Source organism: Pholcus phalangioides, unplaced genomic scaffold (genome assembly GCF_987345545.1).
Source record: "Pholcus phalangioides strain wild (caught in Gottingen) unplaced genomic scaffold, Ppha-v1.0 ptg000009l_1, whole genome shotgun sequence".
NCBI lineage: Eukaryota > Metazoa > Arthropoda > Arachnida > Araneae > Pholcidae > Pholcus > Pholcus phalangioides.
In genome coordinates, this window is record NW_028301602.1 from 22,745,781 (window position 1) to 22,758,452 (window position 12,672).

Below are 12,672 nucleotides of genomic sequence, written 5' to 3' on the forward strand. Positions count from 1 at the left end.
AACATACTTTATTGTTGCAGCTATTTTAAAATTTTTCTCTAAATTCCAAGAAGTCCCGTTAATTTTTAACGAACAAAACCGCGGCAAATATTGCACTTGGAAACATTGAATGTTTTTTTGTTATGTTCAGAAAAATATGCCAACAACTTTGTTATTGGAATTAATCCCCTTCGAAAGAGAAGAAATCTTCGATACTTATTTTTTTATGAAACCATGTTGCTTCTCTTTGAACGTCAACACTCCCTACTACTGTATCAATGCCTACTTCTTCTGCTAGGCGTAATGCAAATACTATTTACCAATTATTCACGAAAATATTTAAAAAAATGCGCTATTCTTACATAAGTTTTATAATTCCCTGCCCATTGAAAAATTCATAAAAGTACAAACACACCTACAAAGCTATCTTTTGTCTATATTGACGATATCTTCGAGTACTTAAAATTTTCAATATTTTTTTTCTTTTCATAAATTGAAGTTGATGTTTTTTTCTTAAATTTATTATTATTTTAAATATTTTGCCTTCTGTGTCAGTCGCTTGAAACTTTGAGGTTCTCAACTTCGAGGCGCGAATGCGAGCCGATCTCCCCATTAAAAGTTTCAGCATAGAGAGCAACAGACCTACAACTGTAAAATCTTCAATCATCACACTTCACTCATAGTTAGAATAAGTGATGGCAGATGACAGCACTACACATGACAAGCATTACACAGAAACAAGTTTACGCTATGTTCACGACACGGACATTCCAACATTTACCAATGCGTTAGAACTTCCGCAGATAAATGTGGACGAGGTGGATGTGTGGTTTAGTATTAGTAGCCTGAAAATATATAAGTTCATTCTGATCGGCTCTAATTTGATACTTGGAATGCACCCATCACATTTTGCTAGCATTGTGTTACTAAGAATTCTGTTTTTTCCCTCCCTCACGTCTTCAACCCACCCAATTACTTGATATTTAACTCATTAACACATCCCTCTTTCCCCCCTAAATATATTACATTTTCCTTCACATTATAAAAAATAGATATCATACGGTATTTGACATTTCAAATACCACCTTGGATGGCCAGTTTTCTTTTTTTTCGGGTTTGTACGTACGTTTCTTTTGTTAAATTAAAAAAAAAAATTAAGACGTGAGGGACGTGTAAAATATGAAATTCCGTATTTTAGGGCCCCTGGTAAAATGAATGATGCATCTAAAACAGGCAAGTTATTTGGATACTTTTTCTAATTCTAAGTGTTTTTCTATCACCAACGGTTCAGAAGATAGAGGGTGTATAAATGTGACTTTACACCCTGTATATTAGGCTACTTCAGAAGGACCACAAATAGATGCTTGGTCAGCCTTGGTTTTTGCGGAAGCTTATAATTTTGAAGGAGGGGGGGGGGGTTTAAGTGTAATAGTAACGTCTTGCTCTGATCAGGTGCATAAGACCAGTCTCTAGAACTCTGATGTAGGACTCTACGGCTAAACATTTCGGAAAATGAACTTTCAAAAAAAAACAAAAAAAACTTAGAGTATATAGTACGTTTTTTACTTATTATCTCAAATTCCTCTCAATGATACATTATTTACGTTTCCTAGAAATTATACAAGCTGAACATACGAGCATTCGTACTACATCGTTCAAATCAAATCAATTTATTGATTTACGACATACAGAGATTTAGATTAGTTTAAACAAAACAAAACATATTTATCATCCAGAGGCCGTGATGCCTGTACGGATGATTGAAAATTTACATGATAATTAATGAATAAAATATATAAAACATACGACATGAACAGAAACATAAAACAAAAAAAAGACACAGATATACAACATAAAAGAGACAAAATTATCACTGTCAAGTAAAAAAATACGTAAAGATAAGAAAAATCAAGAACGAAAAAACATACACAACACAAAAATAGACAAAGTTCTTAATGCATGGCGAGAAATGTAAAATAAAACAAAACATTATAGATAAAAATTATATGAGGAAAAAAAAAATGAAACTCGCACATACACAAACAAACACAAACAAGAGCTTTATCGGGTGTCACTCAGTAGTTGAAGCCACCATCTAAATCAGAGTCAACAATACTTCCAGAGGAATGGTAGCCGCTCACGGCCAGAATTTACCGAACTTTTTCAATTTTTCGGCTTGTTAGGCCATAACCGGCTTTTTGTCGTTTAATAACGTTTTGTCGACTACGGCGAACATTCTCAGTGTACTCATCTGCACTAAGGTGTTCCGCCGCAGCTAATTAATGAACGACACAACATTGACCAACAAAACCCCCAAACACAACATAACATTCCGTAAAGTTATAAATACACCTTCAGAGCGTTGGTAACTTCGAAAAAGTGAGCACGGCAAAAAAAAAATACTTTTAAAATAAAAATCTCGGTTCACAATCGAGACCCATTACCTCAATCATGTCACGCTTCATTCCATCACCGTAGGCTTTTCGAATGAATATGCTTATTACCTGTGATTATGAAATTTACGTTGAATAAACTAGTGAAATCGGTCATGTTACTTATCTTATGAAAAAAAAAAAATGTAATTTTCGAGTATTTTGTGTAAGAGTTGTATTTATATTGTTTTTCCCCCCTCTTTTTCCCCGAAATTGTGAAAGAATATTATAATTATGTGTACATTTTTGCTGCTCTTTGTTTCGCTGTTGTTTTTGACGTCAATGAACAACATATTGTGATCGTGAAATGTGAAAGCAACAAAAATAATATAAAAATACTATAGTGATTGGGTAAATTGAAAAAAAGAAATTATGTGTTTTGAAATGATATTTAAGTTTGTTTTATAATTTTTTTCCTGTTTGCTCTGTGATGGACGCCGCTTTTTTTTTTAATGTGAGTGCAATAATTTATGGATGGATATCGATGAAATAAATATAGGTTTTTCGAAATCACGTGTGCGTGTGTATGTTTCGATTTTCATTCTTTCTGTTCATTTTTCTCGAAAAAACTCATTTTTCTAGAAAAACAACAGCCCAAAAAAAAAAAAAAACAGAGAAACTTAACAATGATATCAGACTCTTAAGACTCTTCAACAGTGATCAAAAGCGAATTAGACTGAGTGTATTGAACTGCCCGAGCGCAATGGGTTGCTCTGCCCTTCCGTCATACAATCCTTGATCAATCAAATTTCTGATTGCGCTTTTTGCGATATGATTTTATACAACTTTCTATGTGATTATTTATTATTCGTGCCCGTTGCACTTGATTAATTTGATTCTTCGATTTACATAATTTTTGATTTCCTTGCACTATATGTAATATTTGACATATCAATAAATTTTGGTTTCACCGGAGATGCCCTGGTTTCCCCCCCCCCCCACCCCCGGGGGGGGATGAAGTGCTTACGTTGCTTCTTGCGACAGAGCCTCGGTGTCTCGCGGTTTCTCCAGACTCTTAAGACATCAATGATAGAAATTAATAGATAATCTTCACATAATGTGATTGAAGTAATTGAGAGCATAGCTGTCTTAAAAGCATCATGGGCCCCCTGGGCAAGTGATTTTTTGAGGTCTTTCCTGGCAAAATCTCGAAAAATTGAACTGCGCATCGTTTTTCTGAAGCCCCCCACTTCTCTTGAAGTACTCGGTGGACCCATGCGTCAAGACGGTACTAGGTTTTGGGATGCAACCAAAGCTGGTTAAAGAGTACTTTAACCAGCTCAGTATTTTAACCTCACTCTCATTAACTAGATGCAAATAAATTCCATATTACAAGACGACAGTTTTTCGTCATCGCGGCAAAAAAATCACCAGTCCTCTGATATTTTTTCCGAAGTGCATAGAACACAGTTAAGCAATCCTGCAACTTTTCTCTGAGCAACTCCGTCTTTCAACATCGAAATTATCAGCTTTTTTAGGATCATCAGAAAAATATGTTCTGGGAGCAGGGCCGAATGATTTTTATGACGCGCTACCTGGAAAATTCTCGATAAATTCAACTACTTCTCGTTTTTCTGAGACCCCTCTTCTCTTGAGGGCCGTGACCGGGTGGGCCCATGCGTAATATGGCCATAATGAGCTTCAATGATTTTTGCTGAGAGCTGTGTACAATAAATGCTGAAAAAACACAATGTTAAAAATAATTTGAAATATTATAAGAAAAAAAATATTGATCCGTGGTACAGTCGAACCCCGATTTAACGAATCCGAAGAAATCAACGATTATTCGTTGAATAGGGAAAATCGTTATATCGGGGGCGGGGAGCAAATTTTTTTCCCTTCAGATGGCCAGCTCGTCCTTTACTTATCAAGACACAGCACAAACTTGAAGTAATTTTATCTTTTTACTGAAATCTTAAATATGCGGACAGCACAATATTTTAAAGTATTGGGGTGTAAACCGATCTGCCGAAACCCACCCACGTACATTCTGAATGGCTTTATTGTCTTCTTTACTCAAAAAGGATTAGATTCCCGTTCCCACTTTTTCTGTTTGTCTTTAAAGAAGGGCTGAAGCTCCAATTCCTGGGAAGTCAAATCTTCTTTTTGTGGTTTGGGTGACGAGAAATAAGAAAAAAAAAAATGTTTCAGATCAACAAATATTTGTCGTACAGAGGTTTTTCATTCGTTAATTATGGGTTTGACCTTTATTTTCATCAGAATTTCAGAAAAAAGCGTTAAATCGAGGAATTCGTTGAATCGGAGTTCGTAAAATCGGGGTCCGGTTGTACATTTCAACTGAAAATATGCAAAAGAAGGTTTGGTTTTAAGAGTCTACTTCTCGGCCATATTCTTAACACATGAAGGTAATATCGCCAGCCATGACCCTCACTGTACTTATTTTAATAAATCAACGGGCATTTTTTTCTATGAACTTATCAATTTTAAAAAGTTCTTCAACTTATCAAACATTTAATAGAAAATTAAATAGAAATAGAGACTTATACTCCGTTCAGAAAATGAATCTAAAATTGTAAAAAAAATTGTCAAGTAAGTGACATTTCGGACAAATAAATCCTTCTTATATCTTATTGAATGGGAATTGAGGAAGGGGTCAGATACTTGTCACATGAAATTTATGACAAAAAACATTTGATATTCACACATGCGTTGTGAGTATATCATACCTGGCCATAAAACCAACTGAACTCTATTCTAAAGAGACCTACATGAGACAGAAATTTACACAATGCGAAATTGCAATGAATGAAGCTGAAAAAGCGTTAAAACCAGCACATATCATAATTAACGAACTAAAGTTGTGGAGTAATGAAACCCGAGGAGAAATACAAACATATTGTAAGAAAATAACAACGCGACTTTGCGAGAGCGCGGTAGCCCGGTCGATAAGATGCTCGCCTAAAGTACCAAAGGATGTTTAGAGGTTTCGCGAGTTCGATACCCAGTTCGTCCTTGCCAGAAAACTTTCCTGACACAGGGGTACAACGAAAAACGGCGACTTGACAGCAGCAAAAAATTGCTACCGCAGGGAGTCCCCCATCGAGGGGTTAGCGCACAAACCTCTCGATGAGTATAAAAAACAAGCCTGTCGTTCGGAATCGGCAATAAATTGTAGGTCCCGGTCTAATTAGCCCTCGTGTGCAGAAAATGACCGTGGTGTGACAAAAATGAGCGACTTTGCGAATGACACTTCCGGCACAATATGGCAAATTGGCGTAAAACTACGCATCGTTCAAGCAAAAAAAAAAAAAATTTGGTGATGTGCCTAAAAGAATACTACACAACTTAAGAGTACCAACACATTCCTTTCGGTAAAAAAAAAACCACAAAGTTGGTCATATATTACCATCAGACACCTCATCTTAAGTGGCCACTAAGCATTAAATATCACAATACTCGTCAATAGGGTAGCCATGCTTCATGGAAAAAAATACCGGAAAATCGGATCCTAAATATGGGAAATCTTGAATTTTCGGGAAAGAAAAAGTCAGCGAAATCGCCATTCATTGCTGAAAAATTCTCCGATCATCGGAAATAAAGGGCTGCTGCAAAACGCAATGAATTGAAATGCATGTCACGTAGAAACACTGAACACATGTAAGATTTATAGATTTTGTAATCATAATGTGTTAAGATTTCTCCTACGCTTTTACTACGCGCTACGTATCTTTGAGTGATTTCACCAGTGCCTATGCGAAATGGGATTCTCGTGGCGTCCTCCACTCCTAGCATGCTGCACATCCCACGGGCAGCTCACAAAGCAACCATTTTCGGGGCAATCGCTCAAAGGCTTATCGATGTGGCACGCATCTTGTCAGGACACATTCCCGGTGGAGTCTTAGAGCTTCCAGAGCATTTCCGTACGCAGCACCATACATGAAATACATCTCCGCCTTTTATCGATTCGTGAAACCAGCCACGCTATCCGCACTCCCCGCAATACAAATAACGATATGTGGCAAAATCAACGATTTATGCGCTCAATGACAGCGCTTTCTAGCGGCTCGTTGCGTTTCGACCATGCGTTGTGTGACAAAAATTACTTGTTTGCATGCGTTCAATCACTCTTTGAAGTTTTGTCCGTAAGTTCTGCATCCCCTTGTATTTTTTACTCTTTTTGTACATGGTTGAAGAGCCGTTTGGAAACTCTTTTTGTATAGTATGGGTTCAGCCATTGCTGGCTCTGTCAGGACAAGAGTCATCACAATTTGGCTATCATCACTACAAAACTCTTTTTGTACTTAGTTGACAATAACGTCACGGGAAAAAAAGGAAGGCGAACTCATCGGCATCCACCTTTTAACAAAAAAATTGGTTTTGCTTCACCGATTGACGTTTAATCGTTAAAAACACATACATCAACTTTACATCTTGCCCCAGAGAGCAACCATTAACAACTCGCGAGCAGCAATTTAGTGTCCCTGGGGTTTATAATAATTGCTTCACTTAAGTATCATATTTTACATTGTAATTATCACACTGTAGATACACATTCACATATCACACATGAGTCCGACAATCATTTGATCTTTCAACATAAAAAAAAAAAAACCTATACACACATCAGGTCAGCTGAAATATACGAAGCAAATCAGTCCGTCAATTAGCTAACTTCGCCCGAGATCGAAGAACACTGTAATAAAACTTATATTTCAGTCGATTTTATGCATTATAACTTACAGTATTAGATATTAACATATATTTTATGTGCACTGCAACACACATGCTATCACGAACTACAAGTTTACATATTTTCGTAAAAAATCAGTATATGACATAAATTGAAAAAAAAATTGTAGTACGTATTATTAAAATTCACAGTATAACTCAACAACACAAAAGATTCAAGTGAGAACTTTACATTGAAAAAAATGGTATACGCTAATCCAGTCTAAATCAGAAAATCCTTTTCGTATTCATCAAATGCACTTATATACAATGTTGTATATTAACACCTTACAATTATTCAACTTTTCAATAATATCTATATATTTAAAACAAATATATCATATGTATTATGTATTCATTTAAATCTTGTCATAAAATAGGACATTATTGGTGATGTATATAATATTCCACGCTTTTTTGCATGATGGATTTTAAGAAATTAGCTATTTTCTTATTTTTCACCAATGTTAAGATTTTTATGTTGTGATCGCTAAAATTGCATTTTTTTCTGTCTTTGTCCCATGCTTCACATCTATATACTATATGTTGAGCGTCGCTAGCGTCCTTCTTGCAGAAGATACATAATGAGTCTCGTCTGTGGAACCTTGCCTGATAGACTCCCAGTGCCCCATGTTGAGTTAACAATTGGTTGATGTAGAAGTCTCCATAGATGTTGGTTGTTTTAACCTTCGGCATTATTGAGTGAGTAAATCGCCCTTTTGTAGTTGAGTTCCACAGCCTCTGCCATTCATCCTGTATATATTTTTTATGGCATTTCTAAGTTGTATTTTAGTGATTTTAGTTTTAATGTCAATTTGGTCCTTTTTTGTTGCCTCTTTAGCTTTATTATCCACATAGCCATTTCTTTTATTATTATTATTATTATGCGCTTTGATCCAATGAAATTTGATATTATTTATCGTTGCCAGATTTTGTATTGTACGATGAATTTCGTTGTAATTGTTAGGGTTTGCTAGCGCTTGTAGTGCCGATTTCGAATCACTAAAAATGTGCACATTTTGAAGGTGATTTTGAAGGAGTATATTGCACCGCCTGTGATATCGCTGTAATTTCGGCTCTAAATACAGTGCTATGATCACTAAGCCTTGTTAGTTGCTCCTTTTCAATCTGTGTGTTTTTATAATGCACATAAGCACAGCCAACCCTGTTTTCTATCCTGGATCCATCTGTGTAAATTGAATTTTACATACTGTCCTTTTGATCTTCATTCCAGTCGATCTTCTTTTTCTCCCACGGTGGTATTAGACCTGGCTTATCTTCTTCTATGTGCTCTCTTTTAACAATATTTTGATTAATGCATATTTGTTCTCCAAGTTGAAGCAATTTGTAACGTTTCAGAAGATTTTGAAGCGTAATCTGTATGGGTGGTATCCCAGTAAGTACATTCAATGCTTCATTAGAAACCATAATATAGCATTTTGAGATTACAATTAAAGCTTTCCTCTGGATAGAAATTAATTTGTCATTCTGAGTTCTTGTATTTGTGTACCAGATTTCGGACCCATATGTTACCATTTTCTCCAAGCATTCCAAATAAATTTTTTTTAGCACTTCAGCTTTGACACCCCAAGTGGCCCTTGATCTTTGAACAATTTCTTGCGTCTTTTTGGCCATTTTGTTCTTAATGTATTGTAGATGGTCAGTCCATGAAAAGTTTCTATTGATGACTACGCCTAAGTATTTGAATTTTGTTACATATTTTAGTGATTTTTTATTCATCTTTATAGAGGGAATCGTTGGTACTTTCCCCCTTTCTTTTACTATCGTAAATAAACATTTTTGAAGATTAAATTTCAAGCCAAATCTGTCCGCCCATCTTGCAAGCTCCTTAAGGATGTTCTTTGATTTCTTGATGAACTTGTATGGTGCTTCTCCTGTTATTATGATCAAGAAGTCATCAGCAAACGTTTGTAGTATTATACCTTTAGTATACCTGTAGTATGTAGCCTTTTTTAAAATCTCATTTGCTGCAATGTTCCATATCGTGGGTCCCAATACCGCTATAATTATAGCATTTCGCTATAACTATAATACTGACGCCCGTCACACTTGCGATCAAAGATGGTGGATTAGCCAGCCAAGGGTTTCAAAGACCCCTGTAGATAGTGTTGCCATGTGTGCTGAAGCGCCCACGATATGTTGTAGTACTAGGGAAACCCCAGACTTCTATATAAAGCTCATGTCAAGCATCCATAGGCCTAAAACACTTCCGACGTCTTTGTAATGATTGTTGTGATATAGTCCTCTGCAAGTAAGTTTCTCTTCAGTCGTTTACGGAATAATTCAGAGAAACCACTCTGCTATCTAAGAACGGTACAATTGGGAGATGACGAGCAGAAAGGATTCAGTCGTCCCCGCTTAATCGGAAATCAACGATTCCAGCGCACGATATCTGATTATGCGGGGAAAAATTCAGTTGCCATTTTACAACGTTTGTATATTGAAGACTGATGAAGGTTCAATATTGATAATGCTTTTTGAATAAATCAGGCATCAAAAATGAAATGAAAATTATATTTAATTATACAACGATCGCAATACCCAAGGTTTTTTCTTTTCATCAGGAAAGTTATTGCCCTCTATCGGCTCAACAGAGAACAAAAATAAAATGTACGTATTGAAGTCAAGTTGAATACTTTTGAGGGAAAGAACATTCCTAAATGTAATTTTTTTTAAACCTTCACTGAGTAATATATATTTTCTGTTAATTTCAATTTCAAATGTTACACTAGTCATTAAATAAAAATATTCTGTATGTAGTGGTTGACATTTATTAACAGTTGACGTTGTTAATCCAAATATTTGAATAAATTATTTATTTCTAATGCATTTGTATCTAATATATCTGTCTTCAACAAGCTAAAAACTGCAAAGATTATGCAGTAGGAGCTTTTTTAGATTATAACAAGGCATTCGATTGCATTTGGCACGAGAATCTCCTACTGAAGATGATCAACTCATTAAGTTTTTGCGATCATACTTACTTTTCAGAACATTTCAGGAGAAGCATGTACTTCCAAAAAGTGCATTAAGGCGGGAATCAATCAAGGATCAAACTTAGGACCTATATTACATAATACTTTTATGGATGATTATCCGCAGGTGCCTAAAGGAATTGTATCTTTATATGCTGACGATGTCCTCATGATATGCACAGACAGGATAGCTTCTAAGGCTCTTAGCAACCTCCAGGAGCTGATGGAAGAAGTGGAATACTGCAATTTAGTAAATAGGGCCAAATTAATTGTTTCAAAGTGTGTTTTTATGAGGCTGACAAATAAAGAGATTCCACAAAATTCTTACTTGTTCATTGAACATCAAGCGATTGACCCAAGCATAGTGACTAGGTACTTAGGAGTATACATAGACACTCGCCTAAATTTCAAATATCATGTCGAGCAAGTGATAAAAAAATCCCAAATTGCAATGGAAAGTCACATGTATCACTAAAGAACAAGAAAATTATGTATGAACAAAATATCAGACCTGTTCTTACATATGGTGCACCGGCTTGGGCTTTCGCTCAGAAAAGCAATATTTACAACCTCCAGAAACATCAAAATTATATTCTCAGGAGATTCACAGGTGCTCCAAAATACTTCAGACTAACCGACCTGCACGCTGATCTTCAAATTCCATCCATCTACAAATATATAAAGAAACTGGCAAAAAAGTACTTTGAGAAGCAAGATGCTTCAGAAGTGGATATTATCAGCTCAGCATCCAACTACCCAGCTGAACAGAAATTAGCACAGCTAAGACCAAAGAATATCTTGGTTACAAATTTTAGAAAGGAATTTTAATTGTCGTAGAACAAGCAATAATGGTTAATCATAAGGAAGTTATGATTGAAAAGACCTTGTATTTTTATTAATAATGTACCACAGCATAGTATAGATAAATATTATTAAAAATAAATTTCATCAAATTTTTGTAAAATGCTGGAAACGATGGAAATGTTAATCACTACCGGTCAATTCCATTTTTAACATTGGTGGAATGAGAGTGGTTTATGTAAATACAGTCATTCATAAAATTAAATATTAACTGAAAGGTATATGATATGAACGCTTTGTGAATTATATAACCATTTGTTATGTGACCTAATCAGCATAGATTTTTTAATCTAATATAATTGTCAAATGTTCAAGAGTTACGTAAGATGATTCTGAGGAGTGTATTGATGTTCTGTAAATTCTAATGACCATTTGTAACCTTATACTCTATTTTTCTATTTTATAATTATATATTTTTTAAATATGTTTGCAAATGTTTAGAAATCATATTGAATGGTTTTGGTGACATTGTTGGAGTTTTCATGTATATACACATATCATTGTTTGTCTAAATGGAAATATATTGCAAAATATGCTGTAAATTTATGTTGTGTTAATCACTTTGTGAAAAACTGATTTGTTTAATATTGTAGATATTGAGAATATTTGCAATCGACGAGATTTATTTTTGAAAGTAATCTGATGGGGTAGAAGATGTTTTAACCCCTGAAAACTGTTAACAGTATATTGATATTGTTTTGTATTAGTGAGAATATTTTATATAATTAAAAAAAAATTTACTGATGGTTGTTTTTAAGCAACCATTTTGCCATTGACTGATCAATATCTCTACTTAAGTAGAGAAACCAAGACGAAGAAGACGAGAGCTTAGTGCTCGGTACTTCGCATCAACTAGCAACGGCAACGGCAAGTATATTTGTGAAATGCTCTAAAGTCACACTAAATGGTTCTGATGGCATTGTTGGGGTTTTCATGTGTATATGCACATATCACCTTTCTCTGAATGCGAATATACTGTAAAAAATGCTGTAAACTTATGTTGTGAAAGATTGGCTAAATTTTCCAATTTTTGGCAAAGTAAATCACTTTAGTGAAATTACATTAAATATTGTAGATATTGTGAATGTTTGCAACGTTCGAGGAAAATGAAAATATGTATGATCTGAGAGAAATAGTAAAAGATGTTTTAACTTCCAGCAAATTGTTGAGAATGTAAATCAATATGCTAATATTATATTGTAGTAATGAGAATATTTTATGTATAAGGGTTTTATACAACATATTTAAAAAAAATCACCGATGGTTGTTTTTAAGCAACCATTTTGCCATTGACTGATTAATATCTCTACCTAAGTAGAGAAACCAAGAAGAGAAGACGAGAGCTCAGTGCTCGGTACATCGCGTCAACTAACAACGGCAACGAAATATAGTCATTGAGATTATCACTAAGAGAGGAACTTTAGCATTGTCTGTATAGGAGAAATTTCGGTGCGGAGGATTTCATCCGCTCAAGGGGGGTATCTGTTCAACGTACAGTATCCCAATTCATCCAGTAGGCCGTAAAATGTAAGAAGAAGCATTATATACAGCTATCAATCCTCTGAGATGCATTTGATTTTTTTTTGTAGACGGAGGTGACACGTTCTCCGCACACCACCGAGAGAGACCTTATATCATATTTTAAAAATACGGCGAGTGCCATATTTGAAGAATTCCGAAACGTTCAAGTACCGAGGTATAGCCATATATAGACG